This window comes from Chanos chanos, chromosome 4, assembly GCF_902362185.1.
Source record: "Chanos chanos chromosome 4, fChaCha1.1, whole genome shotgun sequence".
Classification (NCBI taxonomy): Eukaryota; Metazoa; Chordata; class Actinopteri; order Gonorynchiformes; family Chanidae; genus Chanos; species Chanos chanos.
This window is the reverse complement of record NC_044498.1, coordinates 40,563,408-40,575,304: the sequence shown is the minus strand read 5'-3', so window position 1 is coordinate 40,575,304 and position 11,897 is coordinate 40,563,408.

The following is an 11,897-nucleotide window of genomic DNA, read 5'->3' as shown; positions in this document are numbered from 1 at the left end:
TTTGGACAGAAATAAAAGCCAGGTCATGGAGACGGCTGGTTTAGAACAGTCTGGTGCCACTTTGTCTGTCTTTATTATCAAGCCATTTGCTGCTTCCTGGTATTTGGTTCAGTTACCTGAAAAAAAGGGGGGAAAAAGCACAGCGACGTGAAAAGGAAGAGGAAAATATGTGTTCTGGATTTGTTTTCAAAGTCTCTGATATCAGTTTCAGCGGGGAGTAAATCCTAGATCCAAACAACCAGCGGCGGCGCCTGCTACTCGGTTAAAAACTTTGTCTTAAATTATCATTAACAAAAAAAAAAAGGGGTGGGGGGGTGGGGGGGATGAGTGAATCCATCTTTTTTGTCATATGCTGACAGTATTTCACACAAACTGCAAATGATTTAATCATCACCATCGTGGTTTTGTACAATTTTAATCATATTAAACCTTACGTTTCCTAGATGCAGACTTTTCAGAGTATTCACTCTCCAGTCCATTTCTGTAACTGATGGTATGATCTGTAAAGGAGAGACAAGTCTTATGATAGGGGAGAGAACTCAGGCTGTGAATAGAGCTGCTGGCCAGAAATGACTGTGCTGCTATGAAGCTGCTGTTAGAATTCTCTGTGGTAATATCTTGCTGTTATTTGAGACACTGCAGTTGGAGAGCTATTACAAAGTGGATGTGCATTTTGAAGTCATGCTAATCCTCTTCACACCCCTCTAGAGAGCCAGTGTTTTCAGGACTACTATCATATATCTGGCACTGTATCTTTGCATGGTCCCTATATTCTTATATTAAAAGGAAAAGTGCAGCTGAGAAAATGCTTTAATTAGCAATGTGATACCTGTTTTGAATGTGATCTTTCATCTGAAAGATCAGCGTACTGGCTGTCTGCACTGAAGTGGGGAATTTGGATTAAGGCACACTGATCTTTATCAGTTTCTATCAGTATATTCTGATCTTACCAAAAAAATCAGTACAAAATCTGCTCACACAGTAAGCGTTAACCAGGTAACAGCTTCTTCCACACTTCATGGCATGTTATTTCTGTTTTGTTTTGTTTTTTTCAATGCTCCTGTTCCAAAAGTTCCAAGAAAACAATGCTTTACGTTTTCGTTTTAGGATGTGGCATAGAATGCCTGCATGTAACCTTTGCATACCTCTAATGATTACTTTTCCTTGGTTTTCCATCTTCAAAAAAAAAAAAAGGCACAAGTTTTTGCTTATACTTTGGGGACAGCTGTCTGTTGCTGACATACCCCACCAAAAGTGTCATGTTTGGGTCAGATTGGGCGAACAGGTAGTAATGCTCAACATGATTCTTTGTGCTCATGATCGTGTCTGAAATTACCCAAGCATTTCTTCTGCCTCAGGCAAACAGCTGTTACCTTCATTTTTTCCAATAGGTGAATATTACTCAGCTATCTGAGGCCGGGGTGCCTTGAAAATGAATGGCATATGAATGGAGAAACCCTATAAGCCTTAGTGTAACCTAGCAATCATGGTATGGGAGTGATGAACACATGTTCTCCATTGAGAAAACTGCTTGAGTCACGAACATAGCAGTAATCTGTGGCCATAATTCAACATTCCAACCTTCAGTGGTGTAATCTGTGTACCTGATTGGACAGTCACACTCTGTCAAAAAGGTTAGTCACTTCAGTCCCTGTGTCTCATGGAAAAATGTACTATGGTCCAAAATCACGTCAGTTCATGTTGTTTCATAGACTTCTTCATCAGAATGAGAGTATGAGTGATGTCATGTCAATGACCTCATTCTTCCTACTGTTGATTGGCTTGCAACACTCTTCCACTGTGGTGTTCATTGGTGCTGGGGCTCATGCCAGTTGTGGAAAGTGGGGGTAGAGGTAGGAAACTTTGTGGACTTTTTAATATGTTTTATATAAAGAAAGTATGTTATGCAAACAATTACCAAAATTTCCTTAGCCTGTGTGAGTTTTTGTTTTTCATCAGCATTTCCTCATTCATTTATTCATTTACTCATTCATTCCTTTGTCGATTTCCTTCGTGCATTCTATTATATCTATTTTTTTTTAAAATGCAGTTGTGGGATTTTCCAGACCTACATCAACATTTTAAAAATCATTTCAGTTTGGATATTCAACAAATATGCCACTCTTGTAAGTATTTAGGGGTATTTTCCCCTGACGTGTTGTGGTTCAGGTTTAGGTATTTTCTGACACGGAATTTGTTATGTATGGAAATTCCACATGACATTTTAATTCTATGGAAACGTTAATCAAAACAAAGAAAGCCTTTTTATATTTCCTCAATACACACACACACATGCACTCACGCACGCGCACACACACACACACACACATTTTTCACTGCAGTTTATAGTTCACACTGATAAACGGCTTCTTACAGAAGCATGCATTATGCATTATGCTCAAAAGCAAAACTCCTCATATTCAGCAATTAATTGTTTAGGACAGCCATTGCAGTGATGAAATGCAAACAGGTTCACACTGTATTCCATCTGCTCAGGGACAAAAAAAGGCACAGGTGTAATTCCCCACACAGAACAAGACTGTGATGCTGTCGAAAACTAAGAAAGACCTTCTTTGTTCTGGGGGTTCTGCACAGTCATGGTAACAACAAAGGTTTCCTTGACAACAGACAGCCAGGTCAGAGGTCATGTTCCCATCACTCAGGTAAGATATGGGAAGGACTAGTTTCCCCACTGGGCCTGGGCAGGAGGGGGTCTGAGGTCGACACAGGCATCTCTCATCAGCTCATATCAGTGTTATCCAGTCTTTCTCTGAAGTTCAGAGAGGAGTGTGCATGTGAAGTCTGAAGGAATGTGTGGGGTGTAGATAATGAAAAGACCCCCCCTCTTTCCCTCTCCAGTCCTGTCTCTCTCTCTTTCTCTCTCTCTCTGTCTCTGTCTCTCTCTCTCTTTGATAAACAGATAATCTTTCATATTCAAGGCCTTGTCACCATGTTATTATGTTCACATCTCTATCTTATTACCATTTGTCACATACCTCTGATTTGAGCACCCCCCCCCCCCCCTTCTTAACTGTAATTTGAGTCCAAAATAGGCCAGCTATGTGTTTCAAGTATCCCATCATTCATCCTCATCATCTCTCATAGATGTTGACTCCAGTGACCGGTATATCCACGCTGTGGTCAGAAGAGTTATATTTTGATTGATTAAAAGAATAGTTTGATGAATGAAACAGTCATGTGGGAGGCAAGGTCTTGTCTAGGGCCAGATGAAGGATTTAAACTGCCTGTGTGTCTGCTGATTGCTCCGTATGCTCTATGTTTAAAAAAAGCCATATTCACGCTGAACCCTTGTAACTTAATCCTGAGGATCAGGAGGTACATAATTTTTAAAAGCTGAATTTTTATCACTTTTTTCCATCCTCCGCATGGTTTTGAGGTTGGAGACATACACACATCTGTATGTTATCCAGTGGTTATGTCTGTGCATTTATCAATCTGTCTCTTTAACTGTCTGTTCTACTAGTCTTATGAATAATTGAAATCATGTCGATTTAAGCTATGGCACTGAGAAACTGGTATTCCTTGTGATTTATGAGCCGAAAAGCTTAAATAAGAATGTGAATCTTAAAAATGCCTTTTCAGGGGGGAGGAAGTGTGTAGATGAAACCTCCACAAACTGCTGTGAGATGAATAACACACACTAAATACATAGGTGCAAACAAACACACATACACACGCACACATACACACACATACACACATACACACATACACACATGTGCACACACTGTTTTGTATGTGCACCACTGTCCTAACATAATGCCTGTAATTGTGTTCTTTTCTTGTTTTGCAAGTAAACAAGCGAGAACTTCAGAGTAGACTTTGTGTCTGTTTCGTGTGTTTGCTGTTGGAAACATCATAAAAGTAAGACACTGAGTACTGTATGATGTCACAGTGGAATATCCCACTGCTATAGGAATGACACGCAACATTCACATGCTGTAATATCTGCATACCACCACAGTCAACTGTACCAGCGATCTGGAGATCACCTCTGACTAGCACCTACTCCTCTTTTTCTCTAATGAAAGAAAAAAAAAGAGGAGAGAAGATGGAATGTGATACTGTGCACTGTGGGCGGCCATGCCTGCCGTTTTCTCTCCTGGTGCTCCATCCATTCTTCCAAATCCCAGGGACATTTTATGCTTTTTTTTTTTTTCTTTTTCTTTTTCAGCAGCAGCAGCAGCACCCGCCACATCTTGAGCCAATCACAGAGTGTAAGCAGTGGGAGTGTGTGTTTCCAATCTGGTTACACATGGACTTGTGGGGATATGTTTGGACCCAGTTAGACACAGATCATCAGAGAGGGGTCTTGGAGCTGAGAATATACAGACAGTACACTGATATACTGCTGAGAGAGAGACAGAGAGAGAGAGAGAGAGGGAGAGAGAGAGGGAGAAACCCCAGATCTGTTTTTCACATTTGTAACAAATCTAAAATCCTCTCGGGAGGGATGAAAACATTTACATTTATTCACTTAGCACTCTCATCCAGAGCAACGTACTAAAAATGTATATAGGAACAGTGAAACAACATAAGTGCAGATTCCCGCAGGCACAAATTCCGTTGTAACACAAACTGTATGAAAAATACAACTGCAGTGCTAGGTGAAAAGATAAACAAGAATTCACTACGTGCAAGTGCAAAGATGATGCAATTATTAAGTGGTGAGAGCATAATTAACATCATGGAATGATTTAAAAAGCCGGCGTTTTGGGATGCACTGATATGCAAGTAGTGGCTTGGCAGCTCTGAGTGATGTAGGGAGTGCCAGTTGAGCCAAGGTTGCTGGTCTGACTGTGCACTGTGATGTGTATTTTTGGACCATGGCTTGGCAGTACTTTGGACCTTTGCCTTTGGTCGCACACAATGCTGTAACTACTGTGTTTAATTCCATTCTGGCTGCCATGTACTTCCATATATTTACACGGAGGAGGCAAGAGCTGATCAGTGTGCTGACAACAGTAAGTTATCAGGGCTGTCAGTCCATACCTGAAGCATGGGTGAAAATTTAGTCTTTCAGATGACTTACTCCCTCTCCTCTATTGCCTGCACTGCACAGCACACATAATGTGATTTTGTACATGCCAATACATTTTATACTTTGCAGATATCATGCCACCAAAAAAGAGAGGGGATATTAGGAGCTTTTTCACCACCCAGCACGTAAGCAGAGAATTTCTAAATGAGAGAACTTCCACTCTCAGAACTTCCTGTTTCAGAGGGCTGCTCATGAGTAAGTCCAGAATGAATGGGGGCCTATGGAGCTGTGCCCCCAAAAATGTAAATTTCATGGGGTAAGCAATTTTTTTCTTGCAATTTTCATGATGTTTTTGATATAAGTGGTTGGGAGAATAGATATAGTTCCATTTTTAGATTTTTTTTATGGTTTTCAGTTGTGGTGAAATTCCTTTCTGTAAGTATTTGTGACATCACGCACCGTGAGCCACTTTACGGCATTACGGCTTTACTGCATTTATTTGGGATGCAGAACAACAACAACAAAATATACCTTAAACTTGGCTTTATTTTAATTTCATTTTCCAATTTATGTATCCTGTAGATATGCAAAGAACATGGCTCTCAAACTAAGGCACTCAAACCATTTTAATGACTGTGTGGAGCAGTCATTAATGCCACCATGACTAGTTAGCATACTATTACATTTGCCATCAGTTGTAAATCCTTAACCAACCAATCAGCATACATTAGCAGAATGCTAATTATGGGCAAAATCAGTTGACCATGCCATGTTAGCTAGCGTTAATTAGCAAGAACCCTGGCTTCTATCATCTGTAGGCTAGCAATCAGGTTGCTAGCAGGAGTAAACATAAAATGGTTGGATATATCAAATTATGGGTTGAATTTCAGTCTAGAAATCCCATGAAAATGTCACCATTAATGGATTACTTTGTATACAGGAAAAACAGCAGCAGGCTAGAAAAGTAGAGCAGGCTGATGAGGAAACAGGTACATCTTTAGGTTTTCAGGTGAGGTCCTAACTATGAATTATAGTGTGGAATTATAGGGAAGCATCAGCACTAAAGTTAGTCTAAGGATCTTCTACAAATATAATCTTTGAAAGTCAACATATTTGATCATGAGTTTATTTTGAAAAAAATCTTACCTCAGAGCAACTTGGTTTCATAAGATCCTATTCACTCAATATTTAAAATTGCCCTCAAAAATAAATGGGAACCCAAGTTGAACAACATGATTGTATATACAGTATCTTATTCATCAGTGCATCGTTTTATTACACATAGGAAACTCAGAAATCAAGTAAAGAGGCCATAGGGCAGGTTGAGGCAGAAGCAGCTGGAACCTCAGGCTTCAGGTGAGGTCTTAAAATGATACTGCAATTAAACATATGCTAAAAGAATAATTTGCTAATGTTGATACAGACCAGGTTAAGTTTTGTTTTCTCTTAAAGAGACAGTCATTGTGAATGAGTATGATCCTGAGGCAAGTCAGTGTGGCAGTGTCATGGACATGGGGAGTAAGCCATATCAACCTGATCCAAAATTCGTAGAAGTATAGCAACTTCCAAACAAGATGTTGTAGTTTCAGCTGAACTGGTACAGTCAGTATTTATGGCTTCGCTATAGTCCAACAATGAAAAAGGTTCTTTATTTTGAGTGTGTCAAAGCATACACCCTAAAAAAAGACCACATTGGAAAAAAGAATGCCTTCTGCATGAAGGGTTTCAATAATTGGAAGAATGCCACAGGTAGCTTTAGTCAACCCCAAGCCAGGAAAGCACACGATCATGCTGTTACAATCACAGGAGCAAACTCCAGTTCACACACACATATCAAATACATGGGCTAAAATGCAGGAAGAGGCGAGGCACTGTCTGGAGAAGATAATGGGTGCTGTAAGGTATCTTGCTAGGCAGGGAGTAGCATTTCAAGGACATGAGGCAAATGAAGGGGATTTGTACCACCTTGTGAGGTTACTTGCAAATGATGACTCTGTTCTTCCCTTTTGCTCACCTGTTGCCATGATTATGTCAGTCCACAGTGCCAAAATGAATACTTAACCCTGCTTGGTAACACAATTGTCAGAGGCAATGCAGCAACAATCAGGTCCTTACCAGTGGCTCAGTTTTCAGTTATAATGGATGGCCTCTCAGGAAATACTTGGATAAGAGCAAATTTCCATATGTTTTGAATTTGTGGACCAAGACCTGATGTGCTCTTGACATTGAATATTCCAATTTCAGGCCTACGAGGTCAGACGTATGATGGCGCTGCTAATATGGCAGGGAAGTGCTCAGGGGCATAGGCAGTGTTGAAGATAGAACAGCCATTGGCTCTGTATGTGCATTGTGGTGCACACTTTGTAAATCTTATAAAACAATGTGCTTGCAGTGCCTCTCCCCTAGTACATGACGCATTGCAGTTGGTCCATGAACTTGGTACTCTTAGCAAGCAATCAGGGAAATTCAAGGGGCTATTGGCTGGACAGGCAATTTCAGAGGGGAATACCAAAACAGTGAAGCCTCTGTGTCTGACAAGGTGGACAGTGCATGGGCAAGCTGTTGATACAGTTCTAAGTCAGTATGAGGCTGTGGTCCAGTTTGGAGGAAATGTCCTCAGTTGATTCCAACTCTGGCACAAGGGCCAATGGTTTCCTTGATCGCTTCCAGAAGGCCAAGACTGTTCTTGGACTGCTGGTAGCATCAGAGATGTGTGGGAGAGCTTGAGTGCTGAAGCAAGTCATTGTGAAAGCAGTCCCAAACAACTGAAGGCATGCAGGCTGCTGTTGACTATGTTAGCCCAACACTTCAAAAAAAGAGGAATGAGGAAAAGTTTGAAGAAGTGTTTGAGAAGGCAGACTCCCTGGGTATTGAGCTGATTCAAATCGCTCACCAAAGAAATCCCCCCAAAAGATTCATTGGTAGTCAGGATAAGCCAAAAACACCAGAGATGTTCACTTCAATGAACAGTTAAACCAACCAGACTTGCAGATCTTGAAAAAAGTTGAGAATGTTCTCCTTACTGGGCAAATGGATGATGTCATTGGACAGTATCCAGAGATAAAGAGAGATAGCTTGAAAGTTCAGCTGTCAATGTTTCTCTCAAAGAATACCTTCAAGTCAAGTCATGAAGCTGCAGATATCCTAAGAGGAATGCCAAGTGAGGTAAGAGGCTTATTCGATGAGGCTGAGAAGCTTGTTAGGGTGTTGTTGGTTGTCCCTGTGGTCTCGGCTGAAGCTGAACAACGCTTCAGTGCACTGAAAAGACTGAAAACTTGATTAGGATCTACCATGTCTCAGCAGCACCTTAATAATGTAGCTGTATGCCATGTGCATCAGGAGGCTCTTGACCAAGTAGATCTTAAAGATATTTGCTGACAGTTTGTATCTGTGAATGACCGACATAAGATGGTCTAGGGAAGAACAGTTCTAGGGTCTCATTCAAGAGGAACTACCCCCAGGGGAGCTCCCCTTAGAACTACATATGTTCTAGGGCTTTTTGTCTGTATGCATTTGCACTGCCAGTAGGAACGCTGAAGTGATGTAAGCTGGTCGAGCTGTTGTTTACATGGCTCACCAGGGTCGCTGCACATTTTAAGTACAAATTAAATTATATGATTTAATGAAATTTAAAGAAATAATGCCATTACTGCAGCAAAAGAAATCGACAAACTAGACTTTAGTATATAAAGTTATTGAGTTTTATTGAATTTGAATGACAGAAATATTCAGTGAGCATAAGATAACATAACTGCCTTCTCATTAACGAAAATAAAACTGTATGGCGATAGATCCAGTCCAATAGGAAAAAAATGTCCCCCTGCATTTACCACCGCAGTAGCAGTGAACAACTCGACGGGCATGGTACTTTTCAGGTGCTAGCATAGCGCTTGCTTGCAGCATTGTGTTGTTGTTTTTTTCCCTTTTCCCCGCCGCAGGCCTCAAATCATAAGCTGGATATACACATTCTTCTTCTAGGTTAAAATACAGATCACAGCCACACAAGCAGACACACAAGCACCTACTGAGGCAGAGTATTTGCTAACTCTTTAACGTACAAACAAATAGGACGTTGGACATTGTGGAAATGGTCATTGTTATGGAATATAAAATACCGATAAAATAAAACATGAAAACTGAACATGCCTCCCCTCCTACTATTCCAGACATTTTAAGACATTATTAGACCTGAATATCCAAAACTAAATTTACAACGTTCTAAGACTTTACATTTTACACTGATTTTTAAAAATGGCGGTTGCAATCTCCGTATACCTATGTTTGGACCAATGGCCATACACCTACGTCACCCAAGGTTCCTATTGCGTTGCAAAAGTACCTGTCCTGAACTAGGAGCTAAAAAAAGTGTTGTTGTGTCCCTACCAGTGTTGAGACCAAACCTACGCCCTTGGTTTTATTGTTTTTGTTGGTGTTGCAGTTGAGTTGATACTTTCTCTGAATCATAGACTGACCTGTTCATACACATCTGTTCCTGGGCCAGTCAGCTCCAAAATTAGGCCCCTTTGGTGATGGGTGACATACGTTTCCAACAAGAACTCCCTTTCCTTGGAGACATATCAATCCCATTTCCACCAATTAGAATGAGGGAGAGCTCTGGGGTGTCCCAATATCTTTCCTCTGAGTCAGAAATGCAATGAAAACTTTGGTGGAGGCTCTGTTTGAGTCAACAAGCCTTGAATAGATCAATCAACACATTAATGCCACTGGAGGTGTGGCCCAGAACATTCCTGGGTGATGAGATACCCTATGGGAATAGTTATATTCCATGTGGAACATTGCCATATTTAATTATGTGAAAAGTAGAGCAGCCTTATAACTGTGGAGACAGGAAAGAAGGCAAGCAAGGATGACTGAATGTAATTAGCTGTGGTAACTGTACTAATGCTTGTAGTAGTCAGACTAGTGGATGTGGAGTCACCACCTATGAGCTATTCTAGTTTGAAATCCTTCTATTAATGTAGTCAGTGAGTGTCTCTAGTAGAAAAGCTAATTCACTCTCTAAGGTAGGCAGGGGTGTGGCTAGAAGTTTTGGGCCCTATGAAAGAATATAATATACTTATGATGATAATAGTAATAATAACAATAACAATAATGATAATAATGATAATAATAATCATCATCATCATTAACATTATCATCATAATAATCATCATAATAATCATAGTAAAAATGATGTTCTATGTGTGTGTCCTATGAGGGCCCCCTGTCAGTGCTGGGCCCTTGAAATCATCCTGAACCCCCCCCCCCCCCCTCCCCTCCCTTCCGGTAACACAAGGTAGGTATGCCAAGACAACCAACACAAAAGAGAGTCAGACAAGAGAGGACCTAAAATTTCAGTCTGAAGTAACTTTCCCACAAAGTAGTGGAGATCCCAAGACAGATGGACAATGTAGAGTATATGAGGGTTAAGTGTCAGCAAGTGGAAAGTCTAGAATCATGTATTCTCCCATACAGCATTAAAGATATGCACTTGACAAAATATGCACAGTGTTGTTGTTATGTGTAAATCACCAGTGCTCTACTCCCAGTAGTCTTAAATGATTCCTTTTTTTTCTTTAACTATTCTTATTTCTTATGTTATTCTTCTAAAATGGGCTGTAGAAATTACTCAGACGAACTCTTCTTAAATACTACGCAGACCCTTGATCACAATGCTTTTCAAAACACAGATTTAGTCTTGGGTCAAATCTGTTTAGATTTATGATCAAGAGAGATTAAACACACAAGCTAAGGGTCCATATATAAATATTGGGACAGAGCCAACCATTCAAATTTTAGTCCAAGACTTGGAACATTGAAATTTCTGTTCTTTCCTCCAAGGGAGTAATGAAGGGAGAGCTGTCAAAGTTTCGTCTCGTTTCACCGCTTGTTCCTGTTCTGGTCTCACGGCTGCAGCCCAATGATCACACACCACCACTGCAGCCCTGAGGGTGGAGGGGAAGCCCACCTCACCCGCCTCTCCCAGTTACTGCCGCAGTTCAGCCACCGGTCAGGACAGCTCAGCTGGAACCGAGGGTCTCAGTGGGGAGGGAAAGGGAGACATGGGGAGGGGGTGGGGGGTGTCATTGGCCATCTGCCAAATTACTCCTGGAGGTCCTGCTTTTCCTCAAAAAAAAAAAAAAATCACAGAGACCCCCCTCTCTCCTGTCCCCCGCTCGCCCGCCTGCCCACCCCCACGTATTTCTCTATTTTTCCTCCCGTCTAACTCGGTCCCCTGCCATTCGACCTGTCCAAGACCTCCTCTAAGGCATCCCTCAGAGGGAAATAAATGAAACTTTCATAACACAGAGCAAAAAATGTGAGAGCTGTGTCCAAAAAACTGACAATATAAAGTTTATACAGGGGACACTATTCATATGGAGCTCTACCAACATTTCAAATATAGTAAGAAAAATACACATGATCAGATGCAGAATATAACACTGTCCATGTTAATAAATAAACTTTACAAATATTTACCTGAAATAGAATATGTTGTACTAAGCTGATACATTATACATTTCTAGATATATTAAACATCTCGTAGGGGTGTGTGTGTGTGTGTGTGTGTGTGTGTGTGTGCGTGTGTGCACGTGTTCAGGGGCTCATAGTATCTTAAGACTTAACTCAATGCGGTGTCTTAAGTGAACTGGCAGAGTTGGTTATTTGGGGATTAATCTTTTTGCTTTGCTTAATAAGTAATGATGTCACTCCTAGACATATTAATCCTGTTACTTATGCATTATGATGTAATGTCCCAGCAGCTTACACGATCTGATTGTTTAACTGTGCAAGTTTTGTCTTGTGGCGATGATGACTGGCACAATAGTTGGGTGGAGGCTGTAAAAGGACTAGTATGGTTTATGCACAATGAACCTGTGACAAACACTGAAGA